Source organism: Dermochelys coriacea, chromosome 5 (assembly GCF_009764565.3).
Source record: "Dermochelys coriacea isolate rDerCor1 chromosome 5, rDerCor1.pri.v4, whole genome shotgun sequence".
Taxonomy (NCBI): domain Eukaryota; kingdom Metazoa; phylum Chordata; order Testudines; family Dermochelyidae; genus Dermochelys; species Dermochelys coriacea.
In genome coordinates, this window is record NC_050072.1 from 92,227,342 (window position 1) to 92,251,949 (window position 24,608).

The window sequence follows — 24,608 nt, forward strand, 5'->3', positions numbered from 1 at the left end:
CAAGATACAGGTTAAAGGGGATATGGTGCTGTAGAGTCCTCCAAGCTCCACAGTGTAATTTTTAATGGGGAAAACCCAAACTCTGAGTGGTTAAAGGCTCTGTCCCCCATTAACTATTCATTAATGCGGCCTTTAAAGGAAGTGAAGGCCATTGGAAGGGCAGCTCTGCAGGGCAATTGGTTGACTAGGGGTAGGTCTGATTCTGTGTGGTACACTGGTGTGTAAATGAGGTATAACTGCATATGATTGCTGAATTTACACTACTGTAAAATTGGTGTAAGGAAGAGGAGAATCAATCCTATCAACTAGATTAGTGCCTGGAGGGTGAGGAGAGGGAAAGGGTAACTTCCGATTCCTGCATTTGGATTCCTCATTTTTTCCCTTTCTGTTCTCCCATCTCTTGCCATCCCTGGAAATGCCTCTCCCTCCACCCCCTCAACTCAACAGGAAACATCACCCCACTCTCCCTATTTTTGCCTTCTGAGTGTGGGCAGGTATACCTGCCCTGTGTGCCTTAGACATCTCAGCACTGCATCACAGACCGAGCACTTTGTTCAGACATCTTTTTAAAGCTCTTTTTAAAAAAAGAAATGCACGCAATATGAAGCCTGAATAGCAGCATTTCTATCATCTGTTGTCATGACACACAGCTGACGTGGGAACACTCCTCAGCAACAAGGCTGATTGTTAGATGGATTTAATTTTGGTGCAGAATTCTGTTAGAAGAGGCTTTCAAAAATATATCAGGGTGGGAGGGAAACAGGTGGGCACTGGTTATGTGTATGAAAGAGGAGGAAGTAGCTGGTTAATTGTTAGTCCTGACTATGCACCACTCCTTATCCACAAGCCCCTTGGTACCCTCACCATTTGACAGGAGATTTCTGATACCTTCTTTCTCTCTCCCCTACCCCTTTATTTCTGGGGCAGGCACTTGTGGCTTACACAATGCAAGGAGCACTAAGCATTGGATACCTGGATAGTACCATGATTTAGCTGTTTAATTTGTGCTCCGCTCAAGTGGTTGCATTACAGACATTTCTTTTCTGACACTGGAAGGTGATGTCATCATTGTCCATTGAAGGTCAGGTGAAAGAAGGAACCACCCGAGAAAGAACCCTGTGTGGACAGCTATTAAATGACTAGCATCATTTGAGAGCATGTTGGGTTGGTTTGCTTCTCAGAGGTAATGGGACCAGGTAGCAAACTTGGGGCTCTTTTCCCATCTTTCCCAGGGCAAGCCATACATAAAAATCTAGTTTTCAAAGGTGCTTGAGCACTCATGGCTCCCACAGAAGTTGCTTCAGTAGAAGTTATGTGTCTTTGAAAATCAGGCTGCTAACCCCTCTTTTTCTCAGTTTCTTCATCCACAAAGCATTCTATATTAAAACTTTGCTTATCTACATTAGTCATCTTTACAAATGATTTTACTCATCTATGCTAGTTCACTCATCTATTTTAATCCTTTCCTAGATCACAGGGACGTTATAAGATAATTAGTAATCAGTTAAAGGCTCAGAATTCCTTGAATGACAATTACTATGTACTGTAAGGGAAAAGTATGGCTTCTGGAAAATGTAATTCAGTGCATGGAACTCTTCTTTTTTCTAAATTGCCCATTTTATTACCTGTGGAATAGTGGAAAATCTGGGGTTTCAGAAGCCCACCGACGATACTGAAATATTTGAAAAGGGTGTAGGGGAAAAATGTTGGTGCTTAACATCAGAGGTGCACCATCTTGGAATGCCCAAACAATAACTTGGGATTCATCTTGGCTGCCCTTTTTCCCCCTCCTCAGGTGTAGTTTCCTGCCCTTTCTACCGAAAGGTGGCAAACCAAGCAAACCATGTGACCTGTAATCTGCCCAGTAACAGCAGGGCATATAAGGCCTAGCACATCAGAAGGAAGCAGCTGCCCTTCTGAGTCGCAGAGTCTGGAGCTGCTGCTGCTTCTGCAACTGTTGAAATGACAGCAGACACCTCAGCTCTCTACCTTGCTTCAGAGGAGTTCGCTGAACACTGTGCTCATTCATCTGGTTGCGGGAGGGTAATTCTCATTTGCATACAGAGAGTGTATCATACCAGCTACCACTCTTTCACTGAGGCCAAACACACACACATGACATGGCAGGGGGAGTACAAGCCGAGTCATCGCTGGGGAAGAGCTGTCATTGCCTGATCTTGAGGTCCACTCCTTACCTGGATGGAGTCCGGAGCTCTCCTGTCATCGCGAGGGTCCTCAGAGCTGCAGGACACGGTAGTGGTCCATTGATCCTGCATCCTCTTACCTAGGTCCTGTCCTAAGGGAGGGAACTTATCCTCAGCCACAGTCAGCATACTGTCGGTCCTTTATTTACCTTATATCACCTGTTGTGAGGGTCCTTGCTTTACCTGTGTTCCTATTTATTGGGTTTACCTTGTTTAGAACTTTTGATGGTTTAATAAAAACCTTGGTTGTTTACACCCACACATCCTTCTTGGTTTACCTTTTTTTTAAGGGGTTAACCACAAACTCCGATGATGGCTGCGGGTAGAGGGACGTTCCTCTAGACTGGTTCAGGAAGGGAAGTACAAATATTGGGGGTAAGTGGATTCAGAATAAAATGGGAGCAGAGAAGGGGGAAGAGAGACGTCAATGGAAGGAGGTAACTTTGCTAATGGCTTGAATCTGAACTCAAAGGGGATGGGATGCTTTCAGAGGTTCTCCTGCAGAATATTTCTCCTGAGTTAATGTGATCACAAAGCATGTTCATGCCACAAGAAATGTGTCACTTTTCCACTTTTAATTCAGGTTTCCTTAGTTCAGTCAGGTGAGTTGGCTTTTCCTATCCAATTCCTGCTAATTCTCTAATGATTGAAAAGTTCTCTTTGAAACAGTGTTTCTTGTTTGCAACCTAAATGAGGGTCTCTCTCTGGTTGGAGGGGTTTTACCCATTATTTAATCGTTTTTATTTACAGAACATCCCTTCATAGGTGCTGAAACTAGGAATGCTTGAAGTGGCTCCCATCATACACAGGGTTTACAGTTTGGTTCAATGGCTCTCAGCACCCCCACTATACAAATTCTTCCAGCACCTCTGCATCCCTTCCTCTGCTAACTTCCTGTTTTTCATTTGTTTTCTATTTCCTCTCCTCACTCACTGACTCCTCCTATTGCTCCCATCTTGAACTACATCATAAGCATCAAATATACGTAATCACATGTAATATGAGCTGTCTCTGCTGACTTGTATTAGATCATCATGGTTTACTGGCCCAAGTATGTTGTAGTGTAACCATGTAACCATTATTCCTTTAAACAAACTTCCACTGAGTCATTGCCTACTAAAATATTTCACAAATGTGGCCTGATTCAGCAGGCAAGCTCTGTATAAATCCCCTGGGAACATGCATATTATTGGCTCTATGTGTAGCTGAGCTGTCAGCAGTCACTTTGGCACTGGCTGCAGTAACTGTTAATTCCAAGACCACTGGCTGTTGTCTAGCAAAGAGCAGCTTATATGAACCTTCTCTTCCCACTCAACAGTATTTCCATCTGATTCAAGGGAACTGAGACAAATTAGATGACGTTCCTAATGCTAAAATTTACTCCAGCAGAAGATTTAGTTTGTTTTGCAAACAAAGACAAGATTTGTGCATGATATAGAATATTAAGTATAGGGGATGGGGATATAATTAATTTCATGATGCTCATCAGTTGTCTTTCATAAGAAACAGATCTATGTAATAGTAATACAGGGGAAAAATTCTCTAGATTATCCATTCCTTTGGTTTTCATAATGCAATTATTCAGTAAGTTTTATGGGGCAGGGAAAATGTTTTGTGATTTGTACAGTCCTGAGCAATATACAATAATCATTTGAAACAGGGGGAAAGTTAAACTAATACAGCATTTATTTATTTACTTTTAGCAAAATCCACTTGGAAGTGCCAAGTAAAGGCGTTGACTTCCCCTTCCTCCTAATGAACAGGTTTGAATTAATTTTTCTGAGCCATCTTTAGGCAGGCAACCTTAGTTATTCTATTTCCTCTGTAGGCAGCACTGTCTTCAGCAGATGGTATGTGTTCAATGATTTTCTGTACACAAATAGCAAGCATTTACTTTCACTCAGCATCTTGCACACAGAATGACCTAACCAAGAAAGAACACAATTAAATCTTTTAGGCAACCCGTATTCTGTGTATAAGTCTGCTCTGTAACAGTCTGCTCCGAACTGAACACAAAATGGCTGCCTGTCTTTGAAGACAAAAAGTCCTTTGAGATTTAAAAGTGCAGTGTGGGGAAAAGTACCTTTAACAGGCTCTGGCAAGAACATCTGGAACCCATTATGTTACTCAGAGCCTCATGTTAAGCAATGCTGATCAGTTAGAACAGAAAGAAACAGACCTTGTCAGACTCCTTGGCTTAGAGTGATTACTGAACATCACAATACAGTGCCCAAAAAACAAAGGCATAGCAATTGCATAGTTAAATACACTACCGTGTATATAAAATGATGAATGTTTTTGTGTGTTTGATTTTTTTGTAGCGATTTGGGGTTGGGGATGAGGTGGCAGTGGCTAAACATAGTTTTGGAGCCATTACAAGTATACAAGTATAAATATGGTAATATCTCCTAAATAAGTATACATGAAATACACATTTGCTTATCAGAATCTAGCAGTTCCGGAGGAGGCCTTGCAGTCTGTTAGGTGAATTACATAATCACCAGAATTAATGTATTTAACTGGGTAAATAAGATGCTTTTTAGAAATGTCTAAATAAACATTTCCCTGAGAGAGCTCTTCCAATCTCTAGAGTAAATAAATCATGTTTTATACTAAGCCTCCATGAAGATTGTTCTTTTGTTTAAAATGTATGCTTGCTAGAGTAAATAGTGTGTTACAAGCATGTATAGCACACACCTAAATGTGTATTTACTTCCACAAATACTGTGTTTTCAAAATGCCTAATCTCAAACTGCATCAACCCCTCAGGATTTAATAACCTGTTATGATTTTTCCCCCATTAGAAAAAAATGCAAAAAGAAAACAGATAAAAATTTCAGTCAATATTGCCTTCACAGTTAAGAATGTTCAAGTTGTGACACAAACTTCCAAAAGCCAGGAAATTAAACTGTGAAACCAGCACTCTATCCTTAACTCACCCTGTTGTGCATTCCCCTATTATTATGCAGAATAGCTGCTTTTAGTACTGTTGTGAATCTTTGAAACATGGAAACATGGAAATTCTCGGGTCCATTTGGGTTGAAATTTTCTGGCTGTTAAATAACCATAGATCTATTATAGTGGGTCATCTTAGTCCATCTCTATCAATGCATGATTAGTCCCTACTGGACATTTACTAGTGGTTTTTCTGGTCTAATTTTAAATGTCCCAAGCAACCTGGCGTCCTTAACTCTAGGTTGCCATTTAGCTGAGTTTTCAGTCCTGAGACTGTATCATAAAGTCATATTTTGTCAAAGCCTTAGTATTGATTTAGTTAATTTCAATAAAAACAAGCCCAGCCCACTTCCTACACACAAATAAACTAGTGATTCATTGCTAAACTCTCTCTCTCTCTCTCTCTCTCAGTGGTAGTGGTGCTGGCAGGGTAAGAGGAGGGGAGAATGGAAGAAAGCCAGGAAGCATTATTTGCAAAAATAGTATGCTGAGCTACATAAATGTTGTAACATGAATATGGCTTAAATCACTGATGCAAATACATTTATTACAGAAGGGTAAGTGAGCACTGCTACTGTATTCAGTCAAATACCACAACATAAATGGCCTTGCATTGTAAATGTCCTATAAATTCTGTATTTTTGAAGCTGTTGCATTTTCCGTTTGATTGGAGTAAATTGTGTTATCTGCCAATGCCATTTGACATTTCATGTTTTATTTCCTTAACGTTTGACTTTCTTGTAAAAATGACCAGGAAGGAACTGGTCGTTGAGCCTTCCAGAGAATATTGGTTCTTGGAGGCTCTGAGTGGGGTTTTGCTGCTGTTCGGGGCACTGAATTGGGAACCTGAATGGTTTCTCTGAGAACAGGGTGGAGCTGAGCAAAGTTGCAACTTCTGTATGTTTCCCGATCCTGAAATCTAGCAGCTGCATCACAGATAATTGCTTATTTGAGATTTATGTGGGATTTTTCCTTCATGGTTTTGAATTTGAAAAGGAAGTAGAGCCCCAGAATCAGCATCAATATTTTAATACCAAATGCACATATTTATGCACTTTTACATAATGCAAGGAGGAAAGAAAAACTGATTAGTTTAATTTGCTTTTTACCCCTAAATTGGACAGTATTTTATTCCTATTTATCTTGCACTTAACATCTTTCATCAGAGCATCCTAAAGTAATTCACAAACCTTACCTCATGACTTATCCATATGAGATGAGCATTATTATTCCCTTTTACAGATGAGGAAACTGAGACACAAAGAGGTTACCTGATTGGTCCAAGATCACACAAAGTCATGCAGAGTCAGCTACATAACTCCGTATCCCCGACTTCCAACCATATATTCTATTACTAGGTCATGATGAACCTGAGATGCCCAAGTCTGAAAAATAGCCTTTCCGTATCAATTCTCTTCTCTCTGCCTTTCAATGAGGTTCCTTAGTTTTGTTCTTTCTATGCTGCTTCACAACACTGTCATCAAAATGCGGACTTAAAATCACTGTAATTTCAGTACCTGGTTAACAGCTCCATTGTGCTATACACTAAATGCTGATGCTCAAAAAGAAATAGAATTAACAAAGACATATGTTAATTTAGAAAGACAGAGGGGAAATGAGATTAAAATTATAGGTGAAATTGCCAAAAAAGTCTCAAAGTTAATACACTTGCCCAGGGAGCCAGTGGTAGTTGTATTAAACTGAGAAAAAGAAGGGCAAGCATCTATGATGAACTGTTTTTTAGTTCACAATTTATTGAATGCCTACATGCGTTTATCACTTGGTGGCAGTGCTCTCCAGTTCCAGCTATTTCACCTGCTTGCTGCCTTTACCCGCTGCTCTAGCTGCAGATACAGCTTTTCTAGCCTGCAGGAAAAGAAGGGGACGGGGGAAGGGAATGATGATTCTAGAGAATCTGAGCCTCATGTCTGTGTAGCACTGTTTTCCTACTTCAGTTTAAACACCATTCCTCCTCTCTGATAGAGCTCAGCTGTGTTAGAGTATTGATTCTTATCTTATCCCTGTGAGCCCTTCAAAATAAAAGGGGGAAAAGGATGTAGTGGCAATGCATAGCATTGTTCACTTTTCAAGACAGTGAGTGCCCCTCCTAGTCAAAGGATAATTCTTAGAAATAGAAGGGGAGAGAGAAAAAATATTTTAAAAAAATGCATTCCACCATGCACCCCTTGTTCCCTTCCTAGACATGCTTATTAATGTATTTTCTACTATACTAATATTATGGCAAATAGGCTTGAACAGGCTGGTGGCACTTTTGGGATCCAGCAGACTGAGGAAAAAATGTCTAAGTGCAGGAACTCATTGACCTTCTCAGTCCTGGTTGTGATATGTGTGGAGAGCCAAAACAAGCAGAGGCCAGCATCCAGGTAAGCCCCACTTGTGAGGAATTTATTAACAGTCCCTCAGATCCCTTCTCATAGACTTTAAGGTCGGAAGGGACCATGATGATCATCTAGTCTGACCTCCTGCACCCACTCCTGAAATAGATCCCTAACCTCTGGCTGAGTTACTAAAGTCCTTCAAGTTACAGAGAATTCATCATTTACACTAGTTTAAACCTGCAGGTGACCCATGCCCCATGCTGCAGAGGAAGGCAATAAAACCCCAGGATCTCTGCCAATTTGACCTGAGGAAAATTCCTTCCAGAGCCCAAATATAGCAATCAGTTAGATCCTGAGCATGTGGGCAAGACCTGCAAGGCAGATACCTGGGAAAGAATTCTCTGTAGTAACTCAGAGTCTCCCCGTATAGGTTTCAGAGTAGCAGCCGCACCCCACCCCCCACTGTTCCTCAGATATTCTTGTTAACTGCTGGAAATAGCCTACCTTGTTTGTTACCATGAAAGGTTTTCCTCCTTTCCCCCCCCTGCTGCTGGTGATGGCTTATCTTAAGTGATCACTCTCCTTACAGTGTGTATGATAAACCCATTGTTTCATGTTCTCTGTGTGTGTATATCAATCTCCCTCTATTTTTTCACCAAATGCATCTGATGAAGTGAGCTGTAGCTCACGAAAGCTTATGCTCTAATAAATTTGTTAGTCTCTAAGGTGCCACAAGTTCTCCCCGTATAGTGTCCCATCTCCAGCACTTGAGGATTTTTGCTACTGCTTCTGACAACGTCCATTCAAAGACTGGGGCAACAGATTGCACTGAGGACATTGCTGATCAATGCAGATAGCTGTTCATTAAAACCGCCAGACTCCATGAATGGGCCTCAAATTAGACACTGGTACTTGTTGGAATCAACAAAATCTGGCTGAATGAATGCCCTGACCCAGTGTTGGCTCATCTCATTTCAATAAATTATTCATTATAGCATAAGGGAAAGGGAAAGGGAAGTGAAGTGGCTATACTATATGAATCCAGCTTCCACTGCAGAAAAGGCCTCACTTGAAGACAAACTGATTGAGTCTAGGGACAAGACCAATGTATGAATCTTGCAGTTAGATAGACCACTCCCCAGCTCCTGTTGACTTACTCCCTCCTGGTAACACACTATACCATCAGTTAGCCCCTATAATCTGGGCTCACTAATGAGCTAGTAATATATTAGAATATATAACAGAGCAGTGATGCTTCTGTAGATAATTAGTTACAGGATGATCTTGTGTGTTGTTATTTGATAAGGGGTTGCAGGAAAGTTGAGGGAATGCAGTGTTGTCAACTCTGATGACTTTGTGAGTCTGGCAATATTTGATGCTTTTCTTAAAGCCCCAGTTCCTGGATTCATGTGGTTATGTAAGAATTTAAGTTTTCCCTTTTAAAAAAAGTAAGTTTCTAGTCCTCATTGTTGTAGATAAAAACTTGAAAACATGAATCCTAAAGGTTATCTCATGATTTTGGGCATCTTGACCCATAATTTTTGAATCCTTGGACTTGGCAATATGGGGGTTGTTTCCTGAGGCCAAGGGGTAGAAGGAACTTTTTACTTGCTTTGACTTACAAGCTGGATGAATTCATCTGTCAGTTGGGTTGTTAAATTCAGCCCAGCAGCAGTATTAATCTGTTATTCATATATGATTTTTTAATGCTGGTAGTCTTTATGTATTAGCAATAGAGTAATTCTTCTGATCTACTCCATGTTGATTAAGTCTCAACTGGAGTATTGTGTCTAGTTCTGGGTGCCACGTTTCCACATGTGGACAAATGGACAAAGTCCAGAAAAGAGCAACAAAATGATTAAAGGTCTAAAAAGCTGTGAGGGAAGATTTAAAAAATTGGGTTTGTTTAGTCTGGAGAAGAGAAGACTGAGAGGGGGACATAACAGTTTTCAAGTACATAAAAGGTTGTTACAAGGAGGAGAGAGAAAAATTGTTCTCCTAACTCTGAGGATAGGACAAGAAGCAATGGGCTTAAATTGCAGCAAGGGCGGTTTAGGTTGGACATTAGGAAAAACTTCCTAACTGTCAGGGTGATCAAGCACTGGAATAAATTGCCTAGAGAGGTTGTGAAATCTCCATCAATGGAGATTTTTAAGAGCAGGTTAGACGAACACCTGTCAGGTATGGTCTAGATAATACTTTGTCCTGTCATGAGTGCAGGGGACTGGACTAGATGATCTCTCAAGGTCCCTTCCAGTCCTATGATTCTATGATTATGTTGTAGCGAGATGAATTATCAGGGCACATAGAGGTTTTTTTTATTGGTGCTAGGTTATTTTTTTACTATTATTTCAATTTAAATAATGAAATAAATAAATTGTTCCTCCCATTTATTGTTAATAAAGTTCTTTGCTGCATACTGCACAAGAAAGCCTAAAAAGCCAGCACTTACATAGGATGATGTGTGAGGACAAAGGAAGAGAACATCAAGGGCACAAACCCCTATTCAAATCTAATTGGCTGTAGCAAAAAGAGTTGATGTAATACAAGGTCATGGGTGTGAAAGGTTTTTGTCCTGATAGCAGCTGCAAATCTTGACCACAGAACTGTTTAAATATTAGGCCAACTAACCCTTTATTGCCTTCAGTCAGTCTCAGAAGCAAATACCTCCTGCTGTATACTATTATGCAGAAAAGAGCACTCAGAACCAAGTCAATTTATTGAGACCAAAGGTGATGAAACTACAGCAAAATAGGGCAAACACTACAGCTTTCTTGACCAAGTGTGGTTCAGTCATGCAGCAAGTTAGTCCTGAAAGCCTATAAATAAGTCCATGCTGGCACATTGACAGGGAACTGCTGGTTATTGGTTCCAGAGAAAGCCAGACATTACTTTTTCTATCTTCAGCTGACTAGAAAGCAACCCATGGACCTCTTTATGGTTACCTATTCTCCCACCTCCTCCTAACGGGATGCAGTCTACCTGGGATTTACTGAAAAGGCTACTGGTACAACCTGCTGGGTCTCACTAGGCCAAAAGGACTGGGAAGAGCACCTCAGACTGGTACTTTGTGCATTATACTAGCTCATCTTCCAATTCTGGATTCATTTCCATGTCCATGTATCAGGGATAGCTCTGTCTACATCAGAGTCTGCCTCTCTGTCAATGATCCACAACAACAGCTGAGGCTGATCTGGATGCTGTGGCTGACTGGGACTGGTCATTGCAGCAGGCTTGTAGCTGCGGAATTATCCAAGGGGGATGAGCCAGAGTCTTGCTATCTTTAGGATTCAATGTGTCCCTCAGTAATGATGGGTGGAGAATAACTGTTAATCTCTATTTGAAAAAAAAAACCAAGCAAGAACAACACCACTTAGGGAAGCAGCATAAATAATGGATGAAAGCAGAAGTATGGTCCTCTCTGACAGAAATTATGCTGTTTTAATTTGTGCTTATGGCACCTAAGTAATGGGCACATGAAAAATTCATGGATAGATAGAACCAGAATAAAATCCCCACAGAACCAAATAACACATACTACCTAGATTCTAGTGAACCAAAGGATGAGAAAGAAATACCTCTCTCCAACTTAGTAAGAAAAAATAAACAAACATTTATTAAAGAAGAGAAGAAACATTTTTTCCATTTCTAAAATGTATAGCATTTCTACAAAACCAGAATATTATTTAGGAAGAGAATTTTAATAGTAAAATCTTCCAGGCCAAGACATAGTTTGTAGAGTGCTCAGCACAATAGGGTCGAATTCTGATTGGAGGTTTTGGGGTATTACCTCAATATAACTAATTAATAATATTAATCATAGCCAAATTTAAAATTCCAATTGCTCATTTCAGAATTTGATCAGGGAAGAGTGTCCCTTTAACTTAGCTTCCCCAAGACTTTGTACAATTGATCTTATTAAAATAACTAATGAAAGTGTCACCTTTCATCTCCCCCTGTAATTTAGTTAGGATTAAGCTTGACTTTACAGCATTACCTACTCACAGGAATATCTTAAATACATAGAAATGCTTCAGTCTGTCTTGTGCCAGATGGGTAAAATGCTGAAAAGCAAGAATCTCCAAGAATATTTATAATTTGAGTCCTTCACCATTTTTCAGTTGTAACCTTGTCTTTGTTCTCTAGGAGCATATAGTAGAATTTCAGATTATGAACACTTTAGGAATGGAGGTTGTTCATAGCCCTGAAATGTTTGTAATGCTAACCAAAATGTTATGGTTCTTTCAAAAGTTTACAACTGAACATTGACTCAATATAGCTTTGAAACTTTACTGTGCAGAAGAAAAATGTTGTTTTCAACCATCTCAATTTAAATGAGGCAAGCATAGAAACAGTTTCCTTACCTTGTCAAATCTTTTAAAAATGTTCCCTGTTTTTTAGTAGTTTACGTATAACACTGCTGTACTATACTGTTTTCAGAGTAGCAGCCGTGTTAGTCTGTATTCGCAAAAAGAAAAGGAGTACTGGTGGCACCTTAGAGACTAACAAATTATTAGAGCATAAGCTTTCGTGAGCTACAGCTCACTTCATCGGATGCATCGAATGCATCCGATGAAGTGAGCTGTAGCTCACGAAAGCTTATGCTCTAATAAATTTGTTAGTCTCTAAGGTGCCACCAGTACTATACAGTATTTCCTTTTTTTTTTTTGTCTCTGCTGCCTGATTGCATACTTCCGGTTCCAAATCAGGTGTGAAGTTGACTGGTCAGTTTGTAACTCTGATGTTCATAACTCTAGGTTCTATTGTATTTTTAAGCCTGGTGAAATAAGGGTTAATGTGATTTTTGACTGAGGTAGTGAAATTAGTTTCTCCCTGGACTTGGTAGGGAATAAAGAGGAGCTTGTTTTTCTAAAGTAAGGAATGTGTCAGGGTGAATAGATATGACACAGCCATTTGCTAAAGCTATCCATAGAAAACAAAAGAATGTCCTATTAGAATCTTTGGGCCAGATCCTCAATCGGTGTAGATAAGGGCCAGATCCTCAGCTGATGCAAGTCAGCATAGTTTGAGAGTCCTGCACTTAGGAAGGAAGAATCCCATGCACCGCTACAGGCTGGGGACCAACTGGCTAAGCAGCAGTTCTGCTGAAAAGGACCTGTGGATTACAGGGGATGAGAAGCTGGATATGAGTCAACAATGTGCCCTTGTTGCCAAGAAGGCCAAGGGCATATTGGGCTTTATTAGTAGGAGCATTGCCAGCAGATCGAGGGAAGTGATTATTCCGTTCTATTCTGCACTGGTGAGGCCACACCTGGAGTATTGTGTCCAATTTTGGACCCCCACTACAGAAGGGATGTGGACAAATTGGAGAGAGTCCAGCAGAGGGCAATGAAAATGATTAGGAGGCTGGGGCACATGACTTACGAGGAGAGGCTGGGGGAACTGGGGTTATTTAGTTTGCAGAAGAGAAGAGTGAGGGGGGATTTGATAGCAGCCTTCAACTACTTGAAGGGGGTTCCAAAGAGGATGGAGCTAGGCTGTTCTCAGTGGTGGCAGATGACAGAACAAGAAGCAATGGTCTCAAGTTGCAGTGGGGGAGGTCTAGGTTGGATATTAGGAAACATTATTTCACTAGGAGGGTGGTGAAGCAATGGAATGGGTTACCTAGGGAGGTGGTTGAATCTCCATCCTTAGAGGTTTTTAAGGCCCGGCTTGAAACAAAGCCTTGGCTGGGATGATTTAGTTGGTGTTGGTCCTGCTTTGAGCAGGGGATTGGACTAGATGACCTCCTGAGGTCTCTTCCAACCCTAATATTCTGTGATTCTATGATTCTATTAAATGAAGTTTGCTTCCTTCTAACTCAGTCTTTCTTTTTCTTGAACCTTTCTGAGACTCTTTGAACTTCTTCCTTCTTCCTTTTTTGCACATGGGTTGACAGACAAATATAAGAATGCCTTAGCCAGCATATAGGTAAAAGATAAAGGACTAGGCTTTCAGTTGGTATACAGTGTAGCTCCCTGACTTCAAGCATATTATAAAGGCATTAACTGGGCTGCACAATAAACAAGGGATTTGTGAGGGGTCCAGCTACATTTCAGTAGGGCACTTCTCTGCTGTTCCTGTTTCCTAGCTCTCCCTGCCCCCAAAACCTCATCATCTGACTCACTTCTGAGCCATTCACCAGGTGATGACAATGTTGCTATATATCTCACACAAGGATTATTGCTGTACTGCCTGAGGCCATAACAAACCTGCAGCAACTACTGGTGGTGCTGCCACAAGAAACCAGAAATCTACTTCATTGGTTCTGAAGGCTGGGAAAGGGCCTTGAGGATTCAGGGACTCAAATCAGAGCCGTCAAACCTGGCGAGTCAAGTACTCTGACCAAAGGCCTGAACGTTGTAGACAGGAATGTCTGCTGTCTATGTGACACACTTGCATACTACTACTACTACTACTCCTCTCTCTCTCTCTCTCTATTTTTGAGGCCATAGTGAGCAGAAAGCTGCACTGAGGAAAAATGTCAAATTCACAGTAAAATTTTATGAGCTGATTAAGTTCTTTGAAAACATCCCTGAAAAGCCAGCATAGATCAAACCTTACTAAGAGTGATATACATCATGCAAACATATAGATGTCAATATCTTTTGGTCTGAAAAATTTGACAACCAGATTACATTTGAATGTCCTTGAATACAGCACACTCCTACTGTGTGCTGCAGGAAGCTTGAACTTAAAGATGGAGAACTGTGGTTACAGCAAATCTCAGTTTGACAATAAAATATACAAAACTAAGGAACAGAAAGACAAATACAGCTATCGCTGCAAAACAGGTAATGTTTCGAAAGAAATCAGCTTTAGTTTGTCCTCAGGTTTTTGCTTTCATATCAAATTTTAAATACTTGACTTGTAATGTTAACATCAAGATGTAGTATAGTTCCTCCCTGTCTGGAGAACAGTTTAACTAATACTGCTGTACAATAGAGGCAGTAGGAGGCCTGGAGCAACGTTGCCAGCTCCAAATGCTGTTGAACTGGCATGAGGGAGGGTCGACAATCTACTTCTCAGAGGAAATTACAGGATTTGAAGGAGGGTGCAATGGCCTGATTTGCCTTCACCACTAAAAATGTAAGTTGAGGGGCCAATCAGCTGTCTCTAAAGATGTTGGGCTGGCAAGTCCCCTGGGCCTCCCCAGAAGACATCTAAACAATAATACTGTGCCAGTCCTGAACTGGTACAAATCAGAATAGTTCCACTGAAGTCAGTGGAGCTTGCTGGTTTTCACTAGCTGAGAATCTGGTTGTGCGTGGTGTGGGGTCAAGCTTGTTGGGGAGGAGAAAGAGTCTGTTGGTAGAGAGGGGGAGTCCTAGCCTTAACTGGCCCAAATTCTTGAGCTTTGTTTTCACACCACTCTACTTGGAATGTCCTTGTGCCAGAAGCACAGAACTCTTTTACAAAAATGGGCTTCTGAAGGATGAGATTCAGAGTCTGAGAAGTGCTGGCAGATCATGTACATGTATACACCCATTGAAAAGCATTTGGACTTCTTCCTCTTTTTGTGTTTAAAAACACTTCAGTGGGTTGTACATGTATAGAATGCTCCAATCTGACACATAGATCAAAACACATACTTAAGCAAATGTTCAAAGATCCACAACCTCAGTGTCATAAGAAAACCAAGTAGGGGCAGAGCTCTTCTTGACCTCTGTGTCATAAGAAAACCAACTAGGGGCAGAGGTCTTCTTGACCTGCTGCTCAAGTTCCTCCAGCACTTGCACCAGGAAATTGTCCCCTACACTTTCCAAAAACTTCCTGAATTGTCTGTGCACCGCTGTATTGCCTCCCAGCAGATATCAGAGTGATTGAAGTCTCTCATGAGAACAAGGGCCTGCGATCTAGTAACTTCCATGAGTTGCCGGAAGAAAGCCTCGTCCACCTCATCCCCCTGGTTCAGTGGTCTATAGCAGGCTCCCACCATGACATCACCCTTTTTGCTCACACTTCTAAACTTAATCCAGAGACTCTCAGGTTTTTCTGCAGTTTCATACTTGAGCTCTGAGCAGTCATACTGCTACCTTACATACAATGCAACTCCCCCACCTTTTCTGCCCTGCCTGTCCTTCCTGAACAGTTCATATCCATCTATGACAGTACTCCAGTCATGTGAGTTATCCCACCAAGTCTCTGTTATTCCAATCACATCATAATTCCTTTACTGTGCCAATCACATAATATAGTGATGAGCACTGTAGAAAATCTAAGAACTACAGATCAGGGAATATCAAGAATTTCTGTTCACTGAGTTTTAAATCTTTATTACTAGCCAAGATAAAGATTCTTTCTGCATTATATAGATCCAGCAGGTGAGATATTTCTGCTCCTCCCCCATTTGTGTGCTAGAAATTCCAGATGTGCTAGGAAGAAATATGGAAGCTGACCTGGAACTTAGTGAAGGGGCATGTCACATAGCAATCAGACTGGTGCCAACTGAGGTGTTGTTTTTTGTGATGTGGCCATCAGTTGGCTATGAACTAGATTTAGAGCTCCAAACCCATTTCACATACAGGTCACTGAGACACTGTAAGGGACTGGAGTCATGTCCATGTGATTGCAGAGGGTATGAACTGTATAAACTGCCAATTCATTCAGGCCTCCTTTCTGGAAACCTCTTTGGCAATAGAAAGCTTAGGGATATTAAATATTTATTATATTGACAAAGGATAAAGGAAGGATTAACTGATGGCTTTTATGGCAAAATCTGACATTCCAATATACCACTGAAAAGAGCAGCTAGGATGTTTGACAATCAAGGTGAACATTTCACAGATGCCTTGGGGAAAGTAACTTCACTGTCCTGTGTCTTCCTTATGATTAGATTTATTTATATATTTTTCAAGTTACAATGTACCCATTTTAAAGCTTGCAGTGTAAAGACTAAAAGAAACTGAGAAATAAAAATATGTAACCCACAGCAAAAACAAGCCCCGCCTCACTCATCCTCCTGCTCTCCTGGTAAAAGTTGGCTGAGAGGAGAGGTTAGCCATTCATGTGGCAGACCAATGAGAGAAGCAACTTGCACAGGTAAGGCACCTTCACTGAGAATAGTCTGATCATAGCCCCTAGACATTCAAATCTAGCAACTATTAGCATAAGGGCGTCAGCTGTCCTCTGCTATAATGGCAGAACTTGGGGTGGGAGGTGGTCTCTCAGATATCCTGGACCCAAACAATATGGAGCATTTTAGACCAATGTTAACACCTTGATGTGCACTCAGACAAGAAGTCAATGCGATCTTGGGAGCAGTAGTATTCTATGATTCCTGAGACTACAGCCATCAAGCAGGCAGCTGGCTGCATTCTACACCAGCTGTGTCTTTTGAGTGGCCTTCCAGCATAGTCCAGTTTCCAGCATTTTTGGCTTCTGGCTGGGTAAGAAATACCATGAGGATAGTCTTGTGTGTGTTTGATATTTGGGGGCTAAATTCACAAAGAGATTTAGGCATTGTAGTGCTGTGTGTTGCAGTGCCTAACTCTTCGGTGCCCTGCCACCTAGTGGACTCCTCAGCCATGAGTTAGTACCCAGGTTCCCTATTCAATGCATAGGGAGAGTGAGGTGCTGAAGAGTAGGATTCTCAAAAGCCAGCATAGTGAGCAGGGAATCACCTCGGCTAGCCAGTAGGAAATGCTGGGGAGAGAGCTTGGGCCTGCCCCCTGCCCCTGAAAGGAAGTTCGGTGCCTATCTCTAAACAGCATTACCAGCCATGAACCCTTTCCTGGAGTTAAGCACCTAAGTCAGGTCAGCCCTATCTCATGAAAAAACAAAGAAAGAGAGGTTTCAGAGTAGCAGCCGTGTTAGTCTGTATTTGCAAAAAGAAAAGGAGTACCCGTGGCACCTTAGAGACTAACAATTTATTAGAGCATAAGCTTTCGTGAGCTACAGCTCACTTCATCGGATGCATTTGGTGGAAAAAGCAGAGGAGAGATTTATATACACACACACACACAGAGAACATGAAACAATGGGTTTATCATACACACTGTAAGGAGAGTGATCACTTAAGATAAGCCATCACCAGCAGCAGGGGGGAGAAAGGAGGAAAACCTTTCATGGTGACAAGCAAGGTAGGCTAATTCCAGCAGTTAACAAGAATATCAGAGGAACAGTGGGGGGAGGGGGGGGTTGGAGGGAGAAATACCATGGGGAAATAGGTTTCAGAGTAGCAGCCGTGTTAGTCTGTATTCGCAAAAAGAAAAGGAGTACTTGTGGCACCTTAGAGACTAACAAATTTATTAGAGCATAAGCTTTCGTGAGCTACAGCTCACTTCATCGGATGCATTTGGTGGAAAAAACAGAGGAGAGATTTATATACACACACACAGAGAACATGAAACAATGGGTTTATCATACACACTGTAAGGAGAGTGATCACTTAAGATAAGCCATCACCAGCAGCAGGGGGGGGAAAGGAGGAAAACCTTTCATGGTGACAAGCAGGTAGGCTAATTCCAGCAGTTAACAAGAATATCAGAGGAACAGTGGGGGGTGGGGTGGGAGGGAGAAATACCATGGGGAAATAGTTTTACTTTGTGTAATGACTCATCCATTCCCAGTCTCTATTCAAGCCTAAGTTAATTGTATCCAGTTTGCAAATTAATTCCAATTCAGCAGTCTCTCGTTGGAGTCTGTTTTTGAAGCTTTTTTGTTGAAGTATAGCCACTCTTAGGTCTGTGATCGAGTGACCAGAGAGATTGAAGTGTTCTCCAACTGGTTTTTGAATGTTATAATTCTTGACGTCTGATTTGTGTCCATTCATTCTTTTACGTAGAGACTGTCCAGTTTGGCCAATGTACATGGCAGAGGGGCATTGCTGGCACATGATGGCATATATCACATTGATAGATGCGCAGGTGAACGAGCCTCTGATAGTGTGGCTGATGTGATTAGGCCCTATGATGGTATCCCCTGAATAGATATGTGGACAGAGTTGGCAACGGGCTTTGTTGCAAGGATAGGTTCCTGGGTTAGTGGTTCTGTTGTGTGGTGTGTGGTTGCTGGTGAGTATTTGCTTCAGATTGGGGGGCTGTCTGTAAGCAAGGACTGGTCTGTCTCCCAAGATCTAAAACCTCTCCAACGCATCATCAAGGATCTACAACCTATCCTGAAGGACGAGCCATCACTCTCACAGATCTTGGGAGACAGACCAGTCCTTGCTTACAGACAGCCCCCCAATCTGAAGCAAATACTCACCAGCAACCATACACCACACAACAGAACCACTAACCCAGGAACCTATCCTTGCAACAAAGCCCGTTGCCAACTCTGTCCACATATCTATTCAGGGGATACCATCATAGGGCCTAATCACATCAGCCACACTATCAGAGGCTCATTCACCTGCGCATCTACCAATGTGATATATGCCATCATGTGCCAGCAATGCCCCTCTGCCATGTACATTGGCCAAACTGGACAGTCTCTACGTAAACGAATGAATGGACACAAATCAGACGTCAAGAATTATAACATTCAAAAACCAGTTGGAGAACACTTCAATCTCTCTGGTCACTCGATCACAGACCTAAGAGTGGCTATCCTTCAACAAAAAAGCTTCAAAAACAGACTCCAACGAGAGACTGCTGAATTGGAATTAATTTGCAAACTGGATACAATTAACTTAGGCTTGAATAGAGACTGGGAATGGATGAGTCATTACACAAAGTAAAACTATTTCCCCATGTTATTTCTCCCTCGCACCCCCCCCTCCCCCCACTGTTCCTCTGATATTCTTGTTAACTGCTGGAATTAGCCTACCTTGCTTGTCACCATGAAAGGTTTTCCTCCTTTCCCCCCCCTTCTGCTGGTGATGACTTATCTTAAGTGATCACTCTCCTTACAGTGTGTATGATAAACCCATTGTTTCATGTTCTCTGTGTGTGTGTGTGTGTGTGTATATAAATCTCTCCTCTGCTTTTTCCACCAAATGCATCCAATGAAGTGAGCTGTAGCTCACGAAAGCTTATGTTCTAATAAATTTGTTAGTCTCTAAGGTGCCACGGGTACTCCTTTTCTTTTTGCAAAGAAAGAGAGAGACCCCATGCTATAGCCAGTTGGCCAGTGATTGGAGCTCTCACCTATTTTCAAATCCGTGCTTTGGAGCAAGACTTGACCTTGGGCTCCTGGATATTCTGACAAAAGTCTCCTGGAGATAGATATATACATATCCCACTCTCAAATCCCAGCCCCCAAATTATCGATCCGGTTGCCCCTGGAAGTCTTTTGTGTGGGGCCTGAATCAGCAGGCATACTCTCAGAATGCCTACTAGGTTAGGCCCCGCAGGCAAGATAGGTGGGGGAACACCAAGTTTGAGGATCCTGCTGAGGATTAGGTGTAGGTAGGGCACCGAGCATTTTGCTAGTTTCAGGACTTAATCAGCCTTGTGCACGCCTGCTGGCATAAACATAGGCATCTGGGGGACTTTACCAGCAGGAACATAGATGCCATGGGAATTTAGGCACCCACAAGGTTAGGCAGCAGCTGAGCAAGGCATTTTTTGGGTCTCACTGTGCCTAAATGTTGAACTAAAGTGTCTAAACTAGCAGTTAAGTGCCTAAGTCTCATTGTGGATGTAGCTGTGGGTGCTTCCACTTCTGGTTCTGGCTAATACCAAATGCATGGGGGTGGGGAAACATGCAGAAAATTAACCAAACTTTTATTAAATCACAAAGTCTAATTAAAATTTTGGGTGAAAGTTTGGACCAGTTCTTTGTCTAAATTGGATTATTCTGTTCCATCTGAACAATTCCTTAATTCGTTCAACCAGATCCTGCTGATGTGATCTCAACACCTATTGAATGGAGTATCTGGAAAACAGCATGGTGTAAGGCATAAGAAACTGGGAGTCTTAAACCATAGAGTTCTAAATCTGGCTGTGCCACTAACTTCTGAGGTGGCTTTCCGCAGGTGAACTAACCTCTCTGTGCCTCAATTTGCCAATTCATAGATTTAGATTTAATATTTTAGATTGAAGATTTTAGATGTAATGTTTAAAGGTATATAATATACAAAAAATCATGAAAATAACAATGAGCCAATATGAATGACTAAGAAGGTTACTTTTCTGAAATGCTGACTACCATTACAAGGGTCTGTTCCTCTACAGCTCAGCCACTCCTGTCTGTTCCATTGCAATCATTGGTAAATCTTCCGTTGATTAAAAATCAGCTTTCAGGGGAGTTATGAGTTATCTGCTGCCAAAGACAAGTTTATGAGGCAACACATGTATATTTATTAAGCCTGTGAAAACACTGATTTTGACTCCTGTGGTTTTGGGGATCTTTAAGTTTTGGGTTCATTTTAACTCAATCTAGTTAAGGCAAAGTACAAAATGGTACAAAGGGTCCTATGTATTACTTCTGAGTTACATAGGGTTCCACCCAGAAGATCTACCCAGTGGCAAACTGTCCCAAGTTTTCTTACAAAGCCAGAATAAAATTCAAAATTCAGTCCAAAAAAATTCATTCCTATTTAGCATCAGGTAGCGTTTCAATGCAAGATTCACATACCTACCCCTCCTCTTGAAAGTAGGTTCCCATTTTTGCAAGGTATGGGACTGCTTTAACTTCAACATTAGTTCCATATGGAGAAACCTCAAAGGTTTGGGCCTAAGTTTTGTATAAACGTGGGCAACAAGTCATTTATGTCTCCATGTCTTGTTGTGTGTAATTCCCATCCTTACTCATAATACATTATTGTACAAAGGTCCCATCTCTCTCTGTAACATAGATTGCTGGTATTTTAAAAAAACACCCCTCTTAGAATGGTTTCTGTTACTGAGAAGTGACGAGCTGACTGACAGCTGATTGAGTGGTTATCGTTTTGAACTAGCAGGTGTGATTCACTCTGAGAAAACAGCACAGAACCATATGGGGTTTTGTGTATGTGTTTGTTCATCCTGAATTTCTTTTGTGATTAGTTTGGCTGCCTGTCAAGTAAATTTTCTCAACCTGACACTGACCTTCTATTTTAAACTCCTTCCCTGATTTGGATGGAGTATGTCCCCAACAGCAAAGCATGCTGATTCTAATTAAAGCATTTTCAGATGTGCCAGGTATTGCTGAATCCTCCTGGTTGCCCTGTGTGCATACATCTAACTGCACTAAAGACTGAGATCCTGATTAATGGGCCTGAGTGCATCTCTATTTAAAAAAGCATTTATGCATGTACTTAAATTTAAGGATCTACTTAAGTCCCATTGACTAACAATGTGAGTAAAGCACATGAGTTAAATGCATGCTTAAGTGCGTTCCTGAATAGGGATATTTTCTTGAATTGGTGTCTGAATAACTTTTAAGTGACCAACTCTTTCCAGAATTAGATGATACAGTAGTAGATGTAATCCATCCCTTTGCAAGCCTGAAAATCTTGTATTCTGCTTCTTTAGACTGCAGCACATCTACAAGCAGTTAACTAAAAGTTTTCATTTCACTTTATAATTTAGAGCTCCCCCCACCCTTTTTTTAATAAGAAATCATTCCAAATAAATAATATAATAACTAAAAAAATTCAGGGGGAAAAATGATCAGGTGATGGGTCCACTATGATTGATTATATGATAACTCAGTGTGTTAGTCAAACATGCAGTTTCCTTTCTTTTAGTTCGGTGTTTCCAATAATTTAAATGAGGCAATTTCAGATCACTTCCAAATCATGTGTGTGCAAATTAAAACAGTTTCTGCTTTTGTTTTGTCCAGGGAGTTAAGGGAGAAGAAGTAGTAGAGGTGCGCTATTCTCCAGACACACATGCCATGGCCCCACTCCCAGAATTCTAGTCCACCCTTGCTGCCCTACTTTCCTAATAAACCTGCTTCTCTGTTCCAAATGCATGTGGATCAGCAAAGTGAAATCGCCAAGATCTCTGACAGGCACTTCAAGGAAAACCACCCCAGGAGTATGTATGAAAGTTCACAGGGTAAGAAACACTTCTTGTTTTGACTAAACCATGAATTTTATTGTAAAGCTTTGCATTAAAATGATAGAGGAAGAATAGTCTCATGGTTAAGCAGTGGACTGGTATTCAGGATATACAGGTTCCATCTCCCAGGCTCTGCCATAGACTTTCTACATGATCTTGGGCAAATCACTTCAGTTGCCTCATTTGTAAAATAGTGACTATCTGACAAGGAGGTATTACTATCTCAAAGGAGTGCTGGGAGGATAGATAAATTAATGATGGTGAGTTGCTTAGATACTAATGATGGGGGTCCACACTTATGGATAATTGGGATTTCTGAGCCTAATGCTGGAGGAAGTCACCTTGCTAGAAAGTAATGTTGTTATTGACACAGGCAGTGCATGTGAGAACCTTATGGAAGAGAATGTAATATAGTTTAGTGTCAACTTTAATATGTAAAAAATCAATTATCTTTTTTATGATCAGCTGGACTCTGCTAACTCATGCTTCTGTAACACAGGAATTGGGTAAAAATCGAGGTTTGAGGTTTTTGAATTCTGTTATTGAGCACAAAACCACCAGAAAATCCCTACAAACCAGATGTGTATGAACATATTTACAGCAGTGCAGCATTCGTCAATTATCCCAGGTCTGCTTCCTTTGCATTTATTTATTGTAATTGAATCAGTGGTTTAAAACGCTTGAACTTCATATTCCATTTAAAACTAACTCAGGACTCTTGCTGGCAAATGGGATGCCTCCTGGAAGAGAGTATACCAATATGGGAGAGAGAGAGGAAAAAAAATAAAAAAAAGGAACAAAAAGCTTTTAACTTGCGCTGTACATGATAATGATAGACTTCCTTCAAAGAGCACTGGGGCTTTCAAAAATCACAGGAGTGCAAGAGGTCACTCATAGATATTTGAATTATTAACACATGTTTAACCATTAAAGAAAGATGTATTGATAGAATATCAATGTGATTAATTATTTAGTTACACAAAGTAAAGCATTGAAGAGAAATTAACTATTCACCACGTCTTGGTGAAGCTGAGCCTTGAAGAAATGCATCAGAAAAGGGTTTGTTACTATGAGGCTTGTTAATAGCTTCCAGAGCAAAAAACCTTAAAGTACAATGGAAGATGTGTACATGTTATTTGTATTTATCTTGGATACAACATGGGCCTTCATGATTTGATCTGCAATAAGATGAAATGGAAAAAATTATGAAGAACCAACTTTGTGTTTGAAGGGAAACGTGACAGCTATTTCACGTGTGGGGACCTATTAAAAACAAATCATTTTTTAAAGCAAATTTTGTACAGACACTTTAAAAAAAACCCAAATCTATCCAGTAAGACATTTTGCACATGGAGTTTTCCACATCTGTACAAAGCACCTCCTATGAGGTAGGGAGGTCTTACTATTGCCAATATGGATTCTGTGGGAAGGGGTAAAAGTCCCTTTGTTAATATGTTCTGGCAGGGGGGAAAATGGTCTGCCACTGAAACTTGTAACTTAGGGTTTGTCAACTATTACAAAGAAAATCTTAGTGCCTTGCACACCCGTGTTTGAATAAACTCATGTCTGAAATTCCTCAGAAGCGTTGACATAAATATATTAAATTACACCAGGGTTTCCTGAGTCCCTGACTAACCATCCATATAATCCAACTGGATTTTTTAAAACACAGTCCCCATCTGTAGTATAAATAGCCTAACATGCTCACTTCTGTATGTAGCTTATAGAATATGGGAGGGTTAATAGGAATAGTACTGGGTAAACTTCAGAAGGTTTGAAATTTGGCTTTTGTTGTGGATAATTACTACAGATGGGAGGAATATGAAATTTTCTGAATAATACAATGGTAAGGGCTGAGCTCATAAATGCTCCCTCACCCATCTTTTATGTTTCAGGCCCTGCTGTGGCAGGGCAATGCTGGCTGGGCACTTGCCCTCCTCTTGATCAGAGAGATGCAAAATAAAGAACACTGATGTATGTATCTCCCCTGGCTTCTGTGGTGAGGAGAGAGAAACACCTTTGCCCCATTTCAGCCTCTCTCTCTGGCCTCAGAAGGGAGGGTGGAGAAGAGAGTCCCCAGTGGTGGTATTTGGTGGCTTCCCTTTCCCAGGACTCAAAGAGGGGACTGAAGATCCCTGTCAAGACCCTCTCAACCACAGATGGGCTGAAGCATTGAA

General features: G+C 41.0%; 1 long non-coding RNA gene across 1 annotated transcript; it reads left to right on the plus strand.

Annotated features, from left to right (window-relative positions):
• The first annotated feature begins 1,930 nt into the window (after positions 1 to 1,930).
• On the plus strand, positions 1,931 to 24,136 carry LOC122460356. Its single transcript, XR_006281616.1, has 3 exons — positions 1,931 to 2,253; positions 20,281 to 20,420; positions 22,211 to 24,136. It is a non-coding gene; the product is annotated as an uncharacterized LOC122460356 (long non-coding RNA).
• The last annotated feature ends 472 nt before the right edge of the window (positions 24,137 to 24,608 follow it).